The sequence below is a fragment of the Cyprinodon tularosa genome, unplaced genomic scaffold, assembly GCF_016077235.1.
Source record: "Cyprinodon tularosa strain WSP-4 unplaced genomic scaffold, ASM1607723v1 ctg96, whole genome shotgun sequence".
Classification (NCBI taxonomy): Eukaryota; Metazoa; Chordata; class Actinopteri; order Cyprinodontiformes; family Cyprinodontidae; genus Cyprinodon; species Cyprinodon tularosa.
In genome coordinates this window covers 790,676-811,766 of record NW_024039740.1, presented here as the reverse complement: position 1 = coordinate 811,766, position 21,091 = coordinate 790,676, and the positions used below count along the sequence as shown (strand labels likewise).

The 21,091-nt window shown below is 36.9% G+C and overlaps 1 long non-coding RNA gene across 2 annotated transcripts; it reads left to right on the top strand.

The window, feature by feature from the left end:
• Positions 1-11,817: 11,817 nt before the first annotated feature.
• On the top strand, positions 11,818-20,885 carry LOC119776837. Of its 2 annotated transcripts, XR_005279837.1 has the most exons (4): positions 11,818-12,159; positions 16,713-17,085; positions 17,175-17,419; positions 19,723-20,885. It is a non-coding gene; the product is annotated as an uncharacterized LOC119776837 (long non-coding RNA). The 2 variants fall into 2 exon arrangements; XR_005279836.1 differs by lacking the exon at positions 16,713-17,085.
• Positions 20,886-21,091: the final 206 nt, after the last annotated feature.

Below are 21,091 nucleotides of genomic sequence, written 5' to 3'. Positions count from 1 at the left end.
TGTCCTCCTGAAACACATTTTGAGAACTTCAGTGATGTGCTTCAATATATCCAGAACTCCTTCAAAATTTTCCATTTTGAAATTTCATACTCTTCCAGGCTCAAAGTTCTTCTTTTTGCTAGTAATGTTTGTTACATTTCAGATATTTTACTAGACAATATTTAAGTTAGAATGAAACAAAGATTTCTTGTATGGTCTTTTGTTTTCAGGCTATTTACATTTATCTGTTTTGATTAATATTTAACTTTATAAGGTTGGTTCTGAAAATAATGAGTTTGTCTTTATTGTATTAAGTTGATGGACATCTCTTATGTTGCTAAGAAAGTGCATCATATTCTGACTACTGTGAGGTTAATTACCAATACACAACATGCTCTTTACATTTTTGTTTGTACAAGAAAAACAAGAAAAAAAACAGGCACATTTTTCCTTTATTTTACTACTATCAGTGTCTTTGTTTTAGACCATTGTGTGAAATCCAAGAAAAAATACTCTAATGCAAATCCCTTTACCTTGAACCGATGAAGGAAAATAAATGACAGTAGAATGTCCATCCTTCAAATGGGGACATAGACTCTTCTAGTTTTTTGATTGATGTCCTCCTGTATAAATAACAGAAAGTATTAGGCCTTCATACAGTATAATTATTATGGTTTGTTATTTTTTTATGTTTTTTCTGAACATCTTAGACTTTACTGTTTAGACTTTAAGATAACTCATCAACACTGAAAAATGGTCATGTATTCCCTGTAGGACTTTTTCATGATTTTAACAAATTATCATTGCCATTGTTACCATATGTTAAGTTTGCCTCAGTGCTATATTGTTTTATGACATGAATCCAATAAGATTTAAAAAATTTGTTTTATGCACGTTTTGCTTTTTTAATTTCAACTAACTTCTATTTTTTTATACTATTGGAGATAGCAGGAGGTTATAAAATTAATCACAGATATGAACAGATTTGTAATACCTAAATTTACAAAAAGTGTAAAAAAAAAAAAAAACATGGGTCCTGCTGAATTTTAACCCCAGGTTCTATCAGGTGAAAATTTATGTCAAAGCAATTAACCCGTACACCTCTCTTGCCTCCTTTCTAAAATAACTTGTATGTACGGAAGTGAACCTTCATGGATAAAAGTAGGCTGGGCATTTTTCTGCTAAGTACAAGTATGGAACAGGAAACTTTATATCTCTCATTTTTATGGCCTATTGACTGGAACATTACCAGACATTAATAAAAATGAAAGCAAACATATTTTTTGTAGATGAGCTCTTATGATATTGAGCAACTCATGCCCTAAATGTTCAGCTGAATGAATACGACTTGCTTGGACTTTGATGTCCAGCTGATTGCATACATATCTGACATAATTAATATCCAATATATATTTTTCATCTTTGGGCAATGTAGAAGTCATAAAAATTTAAATAAAAACAAATAACCCTGACAAGACCTTATCTTTTAAAGCATATTTCTCAGAATGCCCTGGGCCCATATTCCTACTCCAACTCTTTGTCTTCAGCTTTATGTAGGATCAAGCCGCAGTCTCAGCAGATACCTCATACATGCTCTCTCAAACTAGTGTACAAAAAAGTACAAAAGTCTGGCTGTATGAAAGTACAAAGCATTAAGGTAATCATATGCTAAATCCTTTTCTACATTTTGATTCAAGTTTAGCATTAATCTGTTGTCCAGGGTTTCTGTTAGTGTCAGAACATCTGGTCTGGGTATTCGCTTTGGAGGACTCCCAGACAGAGGTGTGGAATCCGATTAGGTAACACCAAATCTCTAATGCCTTTTAAAAAGCAATGATAGATGCTTAAATTTTGAGTTATAAAGTAAAGCAAAAGTGTTCTTTACCTTAAATTTTGGAGGAGATGAATATTTTGTGGTCTAAACTGTCTTGTGTTTGTAAGCGTTTATGGTTCCATCATTCTGGAAAAGCGTTGTTCTATAGGATGATACTGCCGCCCATCTTTTTTCACTGTCTGCATTGTGAATAAACATATATTTTGTTATTGTATTATATTCATCAGACTGATTTATTTTATAGTGGTTATAAATTGTTTGTGGTTTACTATTTTTTGCCCTGAATGGAAGAACCCCAATTGTAGAGTATGTGCAAATTGGTTGTTGGATCATTTTTCATGATCTTGACACTGATGGGTAGAATTAGGTATTTTCTCCTACCTGCTTAGCTCAGTGCTCATTCTCATTCATTAGATTCACCTGCTCCTGTTTTGAATTTAAGCCGCCTATTTTCAGCCATTGGTGCTAGATTATTCGAGCCGAGTGTGAAAGTTTTCTAGCTATCTGAGAGTTTCTGATTACATTATCCTGACTATTTTCTGTCTGTATTTAGAATGAAACTATTTTTTTTCAAACGTAAGATAATATTACCCTGGCTAGTGCCTTGAAATTGTATTTGTTGTAAATTGGTGAAATATGAACTAACTAAACTGAAATGTAAAGAGAGAGACCATGACAGTAACTTGACCTAAAACCAACATATTCAATTCAACAAGCAATCCACCTTAAATTTGAAATTACACTTTTAAAAGCTGTCAGGTAGTTTGCTCTTCTTGCTCTCATTAAAATATTATTCTGGAAATAACAAATGGAGAAATACTGCCTAATTACTCAATGACCAGTAAAATGCATCACAGGACCAAACATTTTAGAAAATCCATGGAAACATTTATTTTTCAACAATGATCTTGGGTAATACATTTTCTCTTAGTCCCCATTTTCCAACAATAAACGTTTGGGTTGTCTTTTCTGTTTAAGCCTCGTGAGTGCAGTAGCAATTTGACACAGTAGAATAGACTCCATTCCCAAGATAATACATACATCACAAGCTGATTCTGGTACCCAGAACCAAGATATTGATTAAAAATCCTTCAGTATTGTAACAATTTTAATGGCGGAATTCAGGGGGGATTTAATCAATTAAAGAAACAGCAATTTAGAAATACTGTGTCATGAAGAAGTGCATGTGCCCTTACAAGATTTCTTTTTTCACTTCATGTACTACCTTAAAGGTTTTAAGATGATTTTTCATCCATCCATCCCTCCATCCATCTTCAGCAGTCATTGTAAAGTAAGAAACAAATATGAAAGTAATATTTTATATTATTTTGTTTATGCTAAGGAAATAATCTGTGAAAAACAAACTTGCCCCATGAAATAGGAAAAAAAAAAAAAAAAACACAAAATATGTTCCCCTAATTTGAGCAAGCGTGAATCCCTGAGGTTCTGGGTTAAATTATACCAATCATACCCCGGCCTGATTATTGCTGACATGCAGAATCAAGAAATCACTTTATAGAATCTATTTGACTATATGAGGTAGGCTAAAAAGATTTCAGTAAAACGCCCTAAGGTAAAACATATAAGGAGAATAGTTGCGAAGCATCTGAAACACTGGTTTGCCTTCCAGTAGTGGTCTGCTTACCAAGATCATTGTATCATTTCAATGCTTCCTTGTCCTACCTCTGCTATACAGTGATCCATCCCTGAAACGTAAGTTAGTGATCCAGCCTACATGGTGAAATGTCAAGTGAGCAACATCGCAAAAACTTTTCTTGAATTTACATTCGGTGTAAAGGCACCAAGAAGAAGCAATTAACTGACTGATATGTTTTTCATTCCATATCCAGACTTCTTCAAGCTGCATTATTTCAGTTAGCGACTGAAAAAAATGCTTAATCCAACTTCATCTCTCTTGATACAGGCTCTTAATAATGACGTATTAACAGACTACATTATAAAATAGAAGCAATTCTAGTCAGTGTTGTAATTCTGACTGGCTCTATGGTGCTACAGCTTGACAGAGAGCTGTCCTCTGTCATCCATTAGAGAAACCGCCCAAGTCTATTTTTGACATATGAATAAAAATGTGTCAGTTTCTTAAAAAACAGAGAATAGTAAAAAGCAGCTCTTGTGCCTTTAAAAATAAGACAGGGGTTGTTGATGTATGAATTGATCATACATGGATCTGGATTGTGCCTACAGTACACTTAGCAATGGATGGAGTGAATGCGGAAGTCAGTGGGAAGCCAGCACAAGAGAAAGGCAAAGGTAGGATAAGAATGCAGGAAAAGTACAGAGACTTCTGTTGCTTAGGTAATGAAGGCTGCTTGGCAGTTGTCAGTGCATTCTAGTCAGTTGTATGGACTACATGTAATACATTATTCATTAAAAGGTATAATCTGGAGCAGATGTAACAAGGGGCCCCCAAGGACCACAAAGGGTGCCCTCAGTGTCCTCTGAAACCAGAACAAGTCACCTGTGGGCTAAATTTTAAATTTGATTTCATTCCGTTGTTGTCTTTTAACCAAATTAAACATATACAGTATTTAGAGATTTCAAAATTACATTATCTAAAAGAAAATTAGAAATTAAAAGAAATAATAAAAATATTTATTATGTATGAAGTTTAGGTGAACACTCACTCCTCCGGGTCATAGATAAGTATTGGTAGCTCTATGACTCATTCACCCCAGAACTAGACCTCGGCCTTAAAAAGGCTGGTGACACCTAATCTAGAGCATTGGTTCTCAAGCCTGGTCTTCAACTACCCCTGTCCTGCAAGCTAACTTCTGAATCAGATTGCTGCAAAAACAAAGATTGTTGCTCACATCTTAACATGTGCAAGCTGTTTCTGTGCCAATCCATACAAATGTCTGTGGTACTGACAGATTGAACATGGTGAGTAAAGAACAAAATGGTTCTTAGCCAATAAGCTGGATCTAATAATTAACATAATAATGTGATTTTGAAAAATTATACTATGTAGTATGTTTAGTACCATTTCACATAGGTATCCTAGCTAAAAGTGTGACAAACAAAAGGTAAACATAAAATTATGAAAATATTTTATGGCAAATGTCGTATATATATGTATATATGTATATGACCACCGATTGATCTGTTTCTATTGTATGTTATTGCAACTGACTTTCAGAAATGCTAAAAGAAGTGCTTAAGTGTTACGAAAATACTGCAGCTGCAGTTGAGTGTCAGATTTGGAAAATTACTTTGCATACTGTATAGTTAATTGAAAATGCGTATTACTGTGCCTCATCTTTTAAGATATGCTCTGTTCATACATACACTTTTGCATTTGTTTTAAGACATCAGCCAACTACTACAAGTCAATTATAAAAGGAAACCTATTGACTCATTACATTGAAAATAATGGATTAAGGCATGATTTTTAAACATGGGTTGACCCGCTAACAATCAGCCTTTTACTCCCCATTGGCAAAGCCAGGGTGTAGTAAGTGTGCTTTGTTGTTTCACTCATTTATGTGTCTGAATCTCTCTCACCAAACCTGAGCCATGTTTATCAAATGTAAGGAGAGTTGTTTCGGCTTGTTAGATCAGATGCAACTGCAATGGTGTGTTGACATCCGTATGTTGCGCTCTTTTGTATCATGTAAATTAGCCAGTCCATCCGGGTTTGGTGTTCCCACAGCATCCCTGTCAGAAGCATTTTTAACACGAGTCACTTGCCGAATTGTTTGACCTGGATAGACAGGCCTCGGTGAGCTGTTCCCCACTGCCACTAAAAGTAAATTGTTCCCAGCTTAAAACAGGTTTTTCGGCCAGTGGGTAAGGGGTGTATTAGAGGTTACAAAAGGCCTTAGATTTCAGTTTTACCTCCCACTATAAGAACTACCTGGAGCATAAAGCTAGTAAGGTTTTTTAGATTAAGTTTATTAATGTTATAATGGCCTAACAGACCCAGTGTTGTGCCTGAACGCGTTCATTGAACGAAAGTTCATGAACTCGTTCATATTTTGGGCGAACGTGAACTGAACGTACTGCATTCTTGCCTGATGAACGTTATTGTGAACTCGTTCATTCTGGTGTCTGTGAACGGCACGCTCTCTCAGTTCAGCTCCGTTCAATAGGTTGCCAGATTTCTATAGAGTCCTCCAGGCGAAACCCCGGCTAAATCACACCGTAAACAGGCCTTAATATGTAGCGGGAAAAACACCCAATCTGGCAACACCAGCTACCAGTGTCGTAGCCTACAGCAGCGTGCGTCATCAAAACAAAATGCAGCGTGGAAGCCACAGCAGCGTGGAGGCGACAAAGCAGCAGTATGATCACTTAAAACAGTTTTATGACCAGGTGGTCGGTGAGGATGATGGCAACAAGTTTCCCCGCCGGCTTTCAGTAAAAAAATCCGCACTTGAGTAACCTTAAATTCCTACCTCAGCCTGGTCCCTCAGTTTGTGTTAGTAAAATCTTCTTGAGCGGAGGTCTTCAACAGGGGATCCGCGACCCCTAGGGGGTCTACGGAGGTACTGCATGAGGGTCTGCATGGTTAGTTGATATTTTTATATTCCCCCCCTGCAATTTTTCCCCCCACTAATTGAAATGTCTTTAAATACTCATTAACATGAAATCAACACACTGTAGTAAACAGATAAATGGAGACAAAAGATGTCTTTCAGTCATCAATGCACACATTCAGCGACACACAGGAGCTCTTTCAAGCTGGGCACCGTTTCCTTCACAACAACCAGGAATCAGAATCAGAAAAACTTTAATAATCCCAGGGAGAAATTAATTTCTTTACATTACTCCATCTGTAATAGAGTGACTATAGGACACAATTTCATACAATATATATAGTTAGGGGGTCCCCGCTCCATCTCGCCATCAGTTTGGGGGTCCTTGGTCTGGAAAACATAGAAGACCCCTGTTCTTGAGGGTTTTACTATCCATGTAACTTGTTTGTTAAACCTGCCTGGTATAATTTTCCAGGATTCCTTTTTAGTATGTATTGAAATGGAATTTCAAATGGAAAAAATTATTAAAATAAAAAAAAACATTTGCACCTTAAAGACTACTTTCCTATTTTTCTTTTAATAATTACTCATAAAAAAGACCATTCAAGCAGCACATTTTTCCTGATGTTTTTGAGAATATACTGTAGGGGTGAAAGCTGCAGCTGCTACTAGTGTGAAGTGAATGGACAGCAACAAAGCGTTAAAGCAACAATGGGGAAATGCTGTCCCCTCAATGCTAATGTAAACCCTGGTTGGATAAGGATTCAAAACTGGATATGAAGATGAAATCTGACGCACAGTTTCAGAGTTACAACAGATAAAATAATTGCTGTCTGTGGTTCTACAGTAGGCTATGGTGTAATTGAGCAATATATGAAAAAAAAAAAAGAACTATGAACTAGTTCATTTTTTGGTTTTGAATTATGAACTATGAACTGAACTAGTTCATTTTAAAATGTGTGAACTGAACTTTGAACTAGTTCACGTAGAAAGAGAACTTTCCCAACACTTTTCAGACCTAAATCAATCTATGGATCTTACGCAATTCTGAACACACGTCTGTGTAAATTCTCAGTCATGGGTCATGGCAACCACAAAATAGGTTCTGATTTGAGCATGTTTTTTGATGGCTGAACTCATGCACACCAAACCCTTCATATTTGTGTTTCTAAAAACAAAAAAACATGTATTTTATTCCTTCTGCATCACATTGCTTTGTTATTCCAAGACAAAGTGCCAAAGAATTACAATTAGGTCTGTGATTAATTAATAAAATGAAACACAAATGGGGAATACATACATGCAAAGGCCATTGCTATACATCTTCATTCACATACAGGTGCTGGTCATAAAATTAGAATATCATGAAAAAGTAGATTGATTTCAGTAATTCCATTTAAAAAGTGAAACTTGTATATTATATTCATACATTACATACAAACTCATATATTTCAGATGTTTATTTTGTTTAATTTTGATGATTACAAATGACAACAAATGAAAATCTCAAATTCATCATATCAGAAAATTAGAATATTGTGAAAAGGTTCAAAATTGATGGCCCCTGGTGCCACACTCTAATCAGCTAATTAACTCAAACCACCTGCAAAAGCCTTTAAATGGTCTTTCAGTCTAGTTCTATAGGCTACACAATCATGGGGAAGACTGCTGACTTGACTGTTGTCCAAAAGACGACCATCGACACCTTGCACAAGGAGGGCAAGACACAAAAGGTCATCGCTAAAGAGGCTGGCTGTTCACAGAGCTCAGTGTCCAAGCACATTAATAGAGAGGCGAAGGGAAGGAAAAGATGTGGTCGAAAAAAGTGTACAAGCAAGAGAGATAACCGCACCCTGGAGAGGATTGTGAAACAAAACCCATTCAAAAATGTGGGGGAGATTCACAAAGAGTGGACTGCAGCTGGAGTGAGTGCTTCAAGAACCACCACACACAGACGTATGAAAGACATGGGTTTCTGCTGTCGCATTCCTTGTGTCAAGCCACTCTTGAACCACAGACAGCGTCAAAAGCGTCTTGCCTGGGCTAAAGAGAAACAGGACTGGACTGCTGGTGAGTGGTCCAAAGTCATGTTCTCTGATGAAAGTAAATTTTGCATTTCCTTTGGAAATCAAGGTCCCAGAGTCTGGAGGAAAAGAAGAGAGGCACTTCATCCACGTTGCTTGAAGTCCAGTGTAAAGTTTCCACAGTCAGTGATGGTTTGGGGTGCCATGTCATCTGCTGGTGTTGGTCCATTGTGTTTTCTGAGGTCTAGGGTCAACGCAGCCACATACCAGGAAGTTTTAGAGCACTTCATGCTTCCTGCAGCTGACCAACTTTTTGGAGATGCAGATTTCATTTTCCAACAGGACTTGGCACCTGCACACAGTGCCAAAGCTACCAGTACCTGGTTGAAGGACCATGGTATCCCTGTTCTTAATTGGCCAGCAAACTCTCCTGACCTTAACCCCATAGAAAATCTATGGGGTATTGTGAAGAAGAAGATGCAATACACCAGACCCAACAATTCAGAAGAGCTAAAAGCCACTATTAGAGCAACCTGGGCTATCATAACACCTGAGCAGTGCCACAGACTGATCGACTCCATGCCACGCCGCATTGCTGCAGTAATACAGGCCAAAGGAGGCCCAACTAAATACTGAGTGCTGTACATGCTCATACTTTTCATGTTCATACTTTTCAGTTGGCCAACATTTCTATAAATCCTTTGTTTTTATTGGTCTTCAGTAATATTCTAATTTTCTGATATGATGAATTTGAGATTTTCATTTGTTGTCATTTGTAATCATCAAAATTAAACAAAATAAACATCTGAAATATATGAGTTTGTATGTAATGTATGAATATAATATACAAGTTTCACTTTTTAAATGGAATTACTGAAATCAATCTACTTTTTCATGATATTCTAATTTTATGACCAGCACCTGTATATTTGATATGTCCTTATTTTATAAGCCCAGTCCAGAATTGCTTTTATGGGTTGTAAAAGATGAGAGAAGTAATAGAAAGTAGAAATTCATCATTATTATGTTGCCTTGATTGTCTTGCTCTGCTCTTGTCAATGTCTTGTTATTGCTGCTATCTAAGAAATTAAGTTGCCAGACTGTTTAATTACCCCCCAACCCCCTCTCAACCCCACACCATATTCTCTATTACTTAGATTGTTTATGTGAAACAGTAATTTTGGGACCATCACTCTAATTAAAACAAACAATCTAATTAAAATGAACTTGGCTAATCTGAGATCTTTGTTCTGAGGTTATTTTGCCCTGGATGAGCTGCAGCTTTGCACAGCTTGAAATCAACTTTGGAGTATCTCGTTTGTTTTGTCTCATCAGATAGTCTACATCAGTGTCTGTCAGAATGCATATTGCAGTGCATGTAGGCAGGCGGGCATAAATGCTGTGATTATCTTGCATCACTATTTCCATTTGTGAAACAACATAAGTTATAATTGTCTAGTGTGAAAGCACAACTGGCTTTTTAATAGTTATTGGACTTTTTTTTAGTGAGAACATTCCATGTACTGTAGCTACAAATCTTACTTTTTCCCCCTTGGTATATAGTATCGTTATATAGAAAATACTTCTTATTAGCTATGGGAAGGTGCTAATTACTTTAGCTGTCTTTGTTAGAAACAAAGGTATTAGACTGAATTCCAGAGCTAAGTGTCTAATCTACACACTAGATGTCTTAATATTCCCAATAGGAGAACAATGAGTTCCTGATTAAGGCTTATTGCTTCTTCTTTGTAATATGACTCATCAACAAATGCCCGGCAGTAAAAAGCAATTGATTTGGTTGGCAGGAGGTCTGAGCTCAAGCTGAAATTGGACATTAAAATGACACAGTCCATTGCTCCCTGTTGCAATATACCGCCTCATGTCAAGGGAGACTGTGAGACCGTACAATTAACGCTTAAAGGCAGGGTCGAGCATCATTCAACCTTCTGACTGCTCCATTCTCCCTATAGGAGAGAAAATGCTGTTTAATTAAACACTTTAATTCAGTTTCAATTCAATTCAGTTCATTTATAATTTGGAAACTCACAACACACGTCCTCTCAAGGCACTTTACACAGACAATTCAACCAGATTACACGGTCAGATTGGTTAAAAGTTTTCTAAGGAAAACCAGCTGATTGCATCGACTCATTGACTCGAAAGAAATCCCTCACATCGGGCATGCTTTTAGTGACAGTAAAGAGGAAAACTCCATTTTAACAGGAAGAAACCTCCAGCAGAACCAGGTTCAGTGTGAGCAGCCATCTATTGAGGCTAGTGGTTCAAGGAGACAGAAGCAGACATACAGAAAGAAGCAGAAGCACAAAAGGTGTTTCCTTCCTGGTGGCCCCTTCTTGGAAACACACAGCCAGGCAGATGAGCTCCAAGCCAGCTCCCATGTCAGAGGATGAAAAAGAGCACATACAGTTAGTCACAGTAAGAGAAATGGGACTACACTGAAAACAAGCCAAGCTGCAGCTATAAACAAAGCGTCATTATCTTGGCACTGATAGCTGGCCTAATTGTTCACTCCATTCACCTGTCTTACTCTGCCTGTTTTTTCATTACTGCTCATCTAATCCAGTTGCTGCAGCTTCTATTTATACAGCTAGATCTCAGCCACTGATTTTCCTGATCTGTCTCTCACCCATTGAGTGCATCTGTTCCTGTTCAGTCTCAGTGAAGAGGGCGTTTTCTTTTTTGCGTTCCATAGTGTTCATGATATCCTGACCTCTTCAGCCTCTCAAACACTGAGACTGCCTGTTCTCATCTGAAAGTTCTGCCTGAACTGTCTGTGGACTCCTAGAACCCTGAACAAGCCTGTTCCTGTTCTTATCGGTATCCCTGACCAGGCTCTGGACTCCTTGATCTCTGAGCCCTCCAGTTTTGATCTGTTTCCCTGACCTGGGTCAGACTTCTGCCTGTTCCCTGGGGCTGCAGCATCTGGGACCCTCTGGGCAGCACTCGACACATCTCATTGGCAGCCAACCGGCTGGATCCTACCTCGTTCTATGCAGATGGACTGAACTGTTAAACCAGGTAAGTGACTCATTTGGATAATCATCCCCATGATCACTAATCTGTGTTTTTCTCCAACCAAAGTTTCCAGTGATTGGCGGTGCCCCCTCAGGGAAGAAGAGCCATAATCAAGGAGGTAACAGAGTGACCAGCCTCTCTGATTCTGAGCATTCTTCTGTGGAGAGAGGATAACGTTCTGGAGTAACAACAGCTTAGTGACAACCTACAGTAACAGTTTATAAAACTTGGAAAGTGGAATGGGATGTTTCTTAACTATTTTGGAAAATTTATGGTAGATTTGTCAAAAAAAAGCCACTCCTTCAAAAAAGGCAAAAGGCGTAAAAGGCATAAAACTTCTCCACCCTGCTGAGATAAGTGGGGAGTGGTTAGGGCATAGGGCTTGGAATCCTGAGGTTGTAAGTTCAAAGTCCACTCCCAAGGACTGCCTCTCTGAGCAAGACCCTTAACCCCTGGTTGCTCCCCTACAGTGGAACATGGGATGTTTATGTTACAGGAACTGGCAAGACAAAAACAATAGAGGAAATACAGAGATCTTGGCTGAAAACCTCCTACAGAGCACTCCTGACATTAAATTGGAGTATTGATTTGAAAAACATCGCCAGGATTTTAAAAGAGTCGCTTTAGAACATGAGAATATCCTGGAATGGCCAAGCCTCAGTTTGGCTTTAATTTGATTGGATATGTCTGGAGAGATCTGAACACGACTGTGCACAGATGTCTACCATCCAGCCTGATGGAGCCTGGGATTTACTGCAAAGAAGATTGGGCAGAAAAGCGCTAAAGAAAGGTTTGCTAAACTTAGAGCTCTTTCATAAAGACTTCATGCTGCCAAAGGTGTAGCAACAAGTATTAAGCAATGAATACTTATGTACATGTTATTTCTCAGTGTTCTATCTTTGATAAATTTGGAGAGATCTCAACATAACGTTTTTCATACTAAAATGACTGTATTTTGTGAAGAGTTTTGAGGGAACAAAATGATTTAGTATGATTAGGAATAAGTCTGTAACATAAATGAATGTGGAAAAAGTGCAGTTTTACACTGTATATCACATTTGCTTTAGGTGGTAAACATACATAAATTTGTGTTGAAATAGTGACATTAAAGTGAGTCTTCTCCAAGACATTGCTTTTCTTCAGCTGGTCTCTTGAAGTTTGCCTGTCTTTAGCATTCTGTCTACTATGCAGTTCAGCTGCCCTCAACACTTCTGCTCTAACAAGAGTTTGGCTGTCAGCTGTTTTCACTTTAGTAAGACCACTCATGCGAAGAGGTGCTTTTTTGTAGCAATCAATACTTATATACTGAACAAGTTTTAAGATAGCAGAGCTAGATGCCTTGTACTGCATGTACTGTGCCCATCACATCACATTTATTGACTCATTCATGAAGATGCTGGAAAGTTTCAGCTCTTTCAAAAAAATGTAATTGTGATTTGAAATATGAGTAGTCATTTTCTTTTTAACCTAATTCTTTACTTATTAAAAAAAGAATCAGGACGATGAAGAAGGGTCTGGATTTAATTTTATTTATTTATTTGAAAGAGACAAATACATTAATTAATCTCAATAACTGGCAACTTTTTCTGTGTTTAATGGAAGGGGATGTAAACTGTCAAGCACAATCTACTCTATATCTAAATCTATATTTAGATATTAATTACAAGATTCTTATTAGATAAGCTGTCTGATTTTTTTCCGTAGGTGAAGGTGACCAAATACAAATATTTTCCTTTTCAGACACCCCCAAAAAAACTAATTAACATAATAAAATAAACACGTGAAACCTGCTCAAAATACTTGCTTATATTTTCTTTTTAATTCCAGACAACACTTCTCAAAATCTTAAATTGTAATTCCATATTTGGTGAAAAATTGTAGATTATTAAAACCTCTGCAATGGTCTATTTTTAATAAAATAGACAATTTCTTATAAAAAACGATGCTATTCAAATTAACTATATCTTAATATGACAAATATAAATTTTTACAAATATGAATGAATAAAAATGAAAGGCTGAATTTCTCCAAAATACTTATTGTGGTACTGTACGTAACTAAATATTGGTTTATTCTATTCTGTACACGTGAACCAGAGGTGTAGAAATATAGCTGAATATTATAGCTAGTCAAGAGAAAAAATACCAATACATAGAAAGGTCAAATAAATTTTAGAGAATTCAAATTTTGTTCAGTTTAATGAGCTCTGATGCACCATTTGCAAGTCCAAAATTATGCAATATAAACATTTCTCTTTCAGCCTCACCTCCAGCTAATAGTTAAAATATCATCACTTTAGCCAATAAACAAGCAGCAGATAGTGGACTGCTGGAAACCTGTTGGAAGAATAGATAAATAGAATTTTGTAAGTCTTCGTAACCAACCACCTATCCCAGCATAGCCTCTCAAAATGAGGTCATAAAACCTATCAATGCTTATTGTATCCAGCAAATACCAGTATTTTTTGTTTATCTCACACTGCACAGAAACCTAATTTATTTTTCTTTTCTACCAACAAATTATGTTTATAAGATGTTTAGTGAGAATCTATTGTTGAGCTGTTTTCAATTCAATGCAGGAATGAGGAAAATTGACCTCTAGTCTTTACAGGCACAATAATAAGTGCAGAGTGGCTCTTATTAGGATACAAACAAACATAGGCACTCTCACAATATACAGACAATCCCATGAGGTATTATACTGCAGGATGGTTACATTAGTGTTTTCTTCTTTGAGACATTTTAAACCCATTCCCTGAAACACAGCTTTTAAATATATTTGCAGGCCAATGAAAACTCACAACTAAAAAGAAAAATGTTGACATGCAAAGACATAAACTAGCCTCACAAAGTAATAACTGCTACCCTAAGCTCAGTCACATAGGTGTCACATCCAGTGTCTTGCAAAAGTATTCACAGCCCTATGTTGTGATTAAGAGTTGGTGTGATTGACTGGCACAAAACAGTGCAAAAAGGTGAAATTAAACGCAGACTTTTAAAAGAGAAAATTTTAAATCTATATATTGTGATTTGCATTTAAACTCACCAAAGCTAGGTGCATCCGAAACTCATATTTCATGACAAATACAGTTGAAGTTCTTTCAGAGTAGTTCTTCACTAGCTTTACACAAGTGATTACGATGTTTAGTATTGTTGTTCTGCTGGAAGAAAACATTCTTCCACAGCTTCACGTCTTCTGGCTCCCTATTCATTTAGGACTTCCTTTTGCTCTTCTTCTACTCCAGCTCTGCCAAATCAGATGTGTTCTTGGCAACTTGGATAAAAAAATTTGTTCCTTCACAATATTTCATCACAAATAAAGGTTTCAGGGCATTGGCCCTCTGTGGCTGGAGTTTGATAATGCTGACACCACTATGCTTCATGGTGGGGTTTGTGTTTTCGGGGTTGTACAATTTCTTAATTTCTGTCACATGTCACACTTGTCGTCAAGTGTCTTGTGTCAAACCCCAAACAAGACTAAATTATTTCTTACCCAACCAGAGGACATAATTTTTTCTGCTTTGTTCCTTTGTACCTGGCATGTGGAATTTGAAAAAAGGTAATTTTATGACTTTCCTTCAAAAAGTTTTTCTCTCCATGCTTCCATAAAGGGTGAGGACTGTACTGTGTCAACAGATTTTGCCTTATAAGCTATAGATCTTTGTCCATAGTATCTAGAGCAGGAGTGCTCAAGTCCAATTTTGAATTTTGAATTGCCAAAATTGTTTTTGCTTAAACATTACAAGTATATATATAAATAAACAAGCTGTATAAATATTCTTTGCAAGGATCTGTAAAGGAATTAAAAAATAATGAGAGCACCTACATTGTAATGTAGTTGCTACCCTAAAATCAGTCATATGTGGACTGAAACAGTCCTCAATCCTAAGAAAAGCTATTTTGTCTCACTCTCATACAATGCTGAACTTTTAGAAAGAAAGAAAGAAAGAAAGAAAGAAAGAAAGAAAGAAAGAAAGAAAGAAAGAAAGAAAGAAAGAAAGAAAGAAAGAAAGAAAGAAAGAAAGAAAGAAAGAAAGAAAGAAAGAAAGAAAGAAAGAAAGAAAGAAAGAAAGAAAAGGCAGCATGAAAATTCAATCTGCACAGTGAAAATGATGGCAAACCTCTCGACGGCCTGTCATGGAACAGATGGTATTACAATATGGGAACAGCACTATTAACAGATCCATTCATTTTGTGCCTGTGTTGGGAGTGTAGCACATCACTGAGGAGGCTTTAAGTGGGCCAGTTTTTTCAGATGGTCAACCCAGCTATTGTGCTGACAGTTAGCCACTTTTTATGTTGTTTTTCCCTTTGACTATCACTGACAACATGATGCTGAACACTTGCTCTGTAACCACTGTGACATTGTGGAGACCACACGTTGTGCATTCTGCCTTTGAAAATGCATCTGAGTGTCTTTCAGAATGCTCCACTGCCGGTAATAGTACACCTTTGCATTCAGATGTTGTCCAGACTAAAAATCACTTTGTAGTTCCTTACTCAAGGACTTTTGAAATATATCCTGTTTGAAGGGAAAGGCAAGGCTAAGTGCCCCATGAATTTTTCAGCCGCTCATTGTCTAACTGCACCTAATTATTTTGATTAAGAATTTAAGAGTTGTGTCTGTATTGGAACTGAAGACAAAGTAGGAGTTGTCACTTTTGTTTAAGATATGGCAAAGAGATGATCAGTTGGTAAAACCTCTTAATTCAGTTGCACAATTGCAAAAAAAAAAAAATATTTAAACCAACATTATCTTTATTTACTCTGACAATAGGTATGGATAAGTTTTTCTTAATAGTTATGATATTCAAAATTGATTACACATCTATCGATCATATAGTAGTGGTGGTTTTTTTTGTTATCAGTCTTATCAGTGTCAAAAAGAACTCGCCCTCTCTATCCCATTGTACAATATATGTATTGCAGAAGAATAATTAGTCCTAAATTATTTATGAAAGAATGTGATAATAATCCAACTCAATGACATGGCTTCTCAAGAAGAAGGTTGTTTCATCTACTCTATCATTGTTATACTTTTATAACATTGTTATACTCATTGTTTCCCTATTTTGCTAACCATGGTGTTAAATGATGAAAAATTATTTGTACTATTAAATAAAACCTGTATGACATTTTTGTCTTAAAGAAAATACACATTCTAAACAATTGAGAATATTAGTTCTAAATGAGAACGACATTAAATGGTCTGTTTTCAAATATTATAATAATATGGAGCACCGGTTTTCTTTCAGATTAGCATATCCTGTCAGATCAGCATACGATTAGTTTTATGTAACCTAAATGAATTTCAAGTTGATCAGTTTCCTCTTTCCTCCCGCAGTGCTCCTAATGGTGATGTTCCGAAGTTCGCCTGCAGCTCACTTTGTGAGATATTTATATTTGTATATAGCCTAAATAAACATCTTAAACTGCTCTTTGTTCTCCGTCTGTCTGAATGTGGGCCAAACACCTTAAAACCATGACAACTTTCTAATGATCTGATCCAACACATCCACATTGAGTGTGTAATTATAGTAGTGTTAGGAATCCAGTCTGTGTGGGTTGTGTTTTTGTGTTTTTTCCCCCTGCACCACCAGGTGGTGCCCTGTTCTCGTTTGTCCTCCCACACACCTGTGGCTGGTTGGCTCATTATTGAGGACTTCTTAAGCGGTGGACTGCCACTACTTTGACGCCAGAGTGTTTGCCAGTTTGGGGTACTCTAGCCAAGATGAGTTTAGCTGAGTCTAACTGAGTTTTTGTTTCTCTGAGCCTAACGTGATTTTTTGTCTTTGCCTTTCGGCAGGAAGTCATCCTGAATTCTGGATGTTTGGCCTTCCCCCCTGGAAGGATCGTTTGTGCTTCACACTAAGCAGGGGACTCATCACCACACGACCCGTTCAAGTTCTCCAGGAAATATAAATGGCAGTCCGCCCAATTGCTCCTTAGGAACCAACCAAACCAAAGACCTGTCTGCCCTCCAATGAGCCCCTCAATCTCTGGAAAAACCCACACTAACTGGATTCAGGGAAGAAACCTTTCTCCGCAATCGTGAGTCCCGTTTATATCTGTGTTTGCAAGACGTTGTTCAAAGTCCACACGGACCTTGAACTAACCTCTGTGAACATCCCTTCTCACTTCCAGTTCCGGTTCATCAGCTCTCTGAGTTTCGCCGAATTCAACCCTTTGAACTCCTCAATAAACCTGTTAAACTTTTTTCTCTGGTTTCTCTGAGTGGTGTTCTGTATTTGGGTCAGATCTCTTAGAACATCATGACAAGTAGACCACGGGCTCGGGTTTGGCTTTTGGGCCACTGAGTGTACCTGCTGAGGTGTGCTATCCAAACCTTGAACAAAAGTTTCACTATTGTCTGATTGTTTTTTTGTGGGTGGGGGATCATCCTCTGACTCGCTTTCAGAATCTGAACCGCTTCCTACCCAGTCATCATCCCCCTCTCCACTCGAATCACTAACATCAATATTTTGAAGCATTTCTAAAGCTTATTTCGGGTTTAGATTTCTCCTGAAAGGCATTTTTCTGTATTAGCCAAAAAGTTCTAGCTAGAATGGTGGTTGCTAGGCAGTGGTACGAACATCAATCAACCATGGGAATAATTTACAACGGAACTAAAAGAGCCGTCAAAATGACGGCTGTGGGAGATCGAGGTAAAATAAACCATATTTATTTTTTACGTTTTTATTTTATTTAAAATCTACATAAAAATGAAGGAAATGTAGAAACAGGAAAAGTCAGTTAACATGAGCAACATATGAATAATGTAAATAAAGCCTTTTTAATCAAAAATGAAAGATAGAGAACAATAATGTTGGCAAAGGATGAAATAGGAATGGTCTTTAAGGTGGCTTAAAAATGCCTTCTTTCCCCAGCTCTGCTGGTGTCTACCCAGGCAAGCTTAGCAGATGCTCAGCGGTACTAACATCGAATATTAAGCATTAACAGGTTTCCACAGAAAATTTATTTAACCACTTGACGCCAAAATTTATATATGAGTATATGCAATTAAACAAATGTTTTTTTACCCTTTAAGTAGTGGCAAAACAAATGTGTCATGTCTTGTTCATGTTTTTCTTGTTTAATTATTATAATTTTCTGATTCAAACAACAGTGATCAAGGTAAGAGTTACATAGTTGAAATTTGTGCTGACAGATTAATATTTTGAATTTAAGAATTTTAACATTCCTATTTCAAATATTAGGTATATATGTATTTTTAAGGGGTATTCTCTTTAGCAGTGTTATTTTCTATTTTAATGTTATAAACAAAAGGAAACCTTTTAAAACCAGGTCAGAGCTACAGTGAATATTTCTTAAATAGCACATCTGCAGGACACATACAGCTGTGCAGAATAAATGTGTTCATTTTATGGAAAAATATGTATATAGCATATAAAAAATGTTTTGTAATATATATTTCAAGTTAAATAATACAGACTTATATTCAGACTTGCCAGATCCAAGCATTTCCATGATAGTGCTGAATTGTGGCCTCTCCTCAGCATAACATTACTCAGATAAAAAAAAGGATATAGAGAGAGCTTGTATCTTAAAGAAACAAAGAGACTCAGAGGGCAGGAGGAGGTTGTTGCTTTCCCTCTGGATATCGAAGTTAAATGTTTGCTGAGTCTAACCTTTGATTAGCATTAGCAGACCCGCCATTTGGCTGGCAGACAGGAATGAGAGCTAGAGATCAGCACCACTTACCGGCTTTGTGAAATCAAACTGGTAGCTATCCCTTTTAAGATTCTTGAAATCAAATGTGTTGTTACTCAAACACCAAAAAGTAAACTCAAGCAAAGTATCAATGCAAAAAGGATCTAAAAAATTGCAAAGTAAAAAGAAATTCTAGCTTCTACTTGATAGTATACCTCATTCTTTGTATCAAATATATTATCTAGATTTTTCACCATCCATTCTGCCGCCTAACCCATCAAGGTTTTGATGGGCAGTCTATGGGTTAAAGGTGGAATACACCTTGGACAGGTTGCAAGTCGATCGAAGGGTTATTCTATATTTGTCATTTGAAAATTCAAATAAACAGTTGTCCTCTACGTTCAACCAATCCCTGACTGTATTGCTATTATGCTGTTATTATCTTGGCACTGATGCCTGGTCTGATTACTCATTTCATATAGCTACTAAGCTCCGCCCAGTTCTCATTACCCGCTCATATGATCCACCTGCATTGGTCTACGTGTAACCAGTTTTCAGACCAGTCATCAGTGCCAGATTATTTTCGAGCCTTTGGTGAGACTTAGTGTAGTGGTCCTGTATATTAATTGAGTAATCCTGACCCGTTCTGCCTCTTGCTTGACCTGTCTTCTGACTCCTGCCAGATCTCAGCCTGTTTGTGTACCGTACCTAGAACTGTGACCAGACTCCATCCTGAATTCCCTCTTGGCACTTCACTGGATCTCTGACCTCTTGGCTATGAAAACTGGGCACAACATTGGCTTTGGCTTCGCCCTCTGGATTATCCTGATTACATTCCTCTGCTCATTTCTGCTCTCCTGCTTGTCCTCTGACCACGATACATTAAAGTTTGGGACTCTCTGGGTGGGGCCCGCCACACTGCGTTGGCAGCCAAGCGGCTGGAACAACCCTCACCTTCTGGACTCGGACTGAACAATACTACCAGGTCAGTGACTCACATGTTCATTATCATCCACTTCCAGATAGATGTGGTCACTAACCTGTGTTCTCCTCCTGCAGAAGTTCTTGACTTTGGCACCAATGCTGCTCACTTTGGTTGAGTTTTCAATGAACATTTTGTCAGCCTTAAATACTGGATCCTGCTGTTCTGGACCTAACATATGTACGGGGGATTGTGGAACCAATAGTCTTGCTCAGAAACACAGTCTGTGGGATTTTAACCAAGCAATTCACACTCTGAATATGCAAACATGCTATTCTAATGACAAGGGCAGCCACTAATGCTCCATATTGAATCTTTTTACTCAATAATGGGAAGAAGACATCATCAGCGATATCTTTAAAATAATATGTATATCAGTCTTTGATCATTTGTATCTATTTTGGTTGAAATTTGTATATAATGCATCAGATAGTAAAAGTAACTAGAGGATTCATAATGAATTAGTTAGAAAATTTACATTTATGTGATTTAGGCACTTATCTGAAAACACATGACAGTACTTTCACATAAAATATCCTTAGAATTTTTGTTTTGTTTTATCAATATCAGTATGCTTGTACCAATTAATTGATCTTTGTAATTTTTACTAAAATACATGAATATTGATAAAAGGCAATTCACAATGCTTCACTTCTCTGCAATTTCATTTAATGCATACATACAAAAAAATATGTGTTTAAAAAAAAAGTCCTTTTTTAAGCACAACTCCAATTGGTTTCTATTAATTCAATTCAAAATCAGTTTGAGTTTGTTAAATTGCAATTGTTTCTGTATAACAGGCGTTTAAATTGCATTTATATACTGCAGTTAATGATACTGGCATCTAATGGTAGAAAGTAGCATTGTTTTTACATGATTCTTGTGAAATAAAAAAAAATCATATAGTATGAACTTAATTCAAAATTGGCCAATTTTAAAAGCAAATAATATCAGCCTTATATGTATAATATATATGAAGAATAAACTGAAGATAATTGAATTCTTACATTTCTGCTTACTTTTCTGTTTGGGTGATTAGGAATTAATCAATATTAGTTTTATATTGTTTA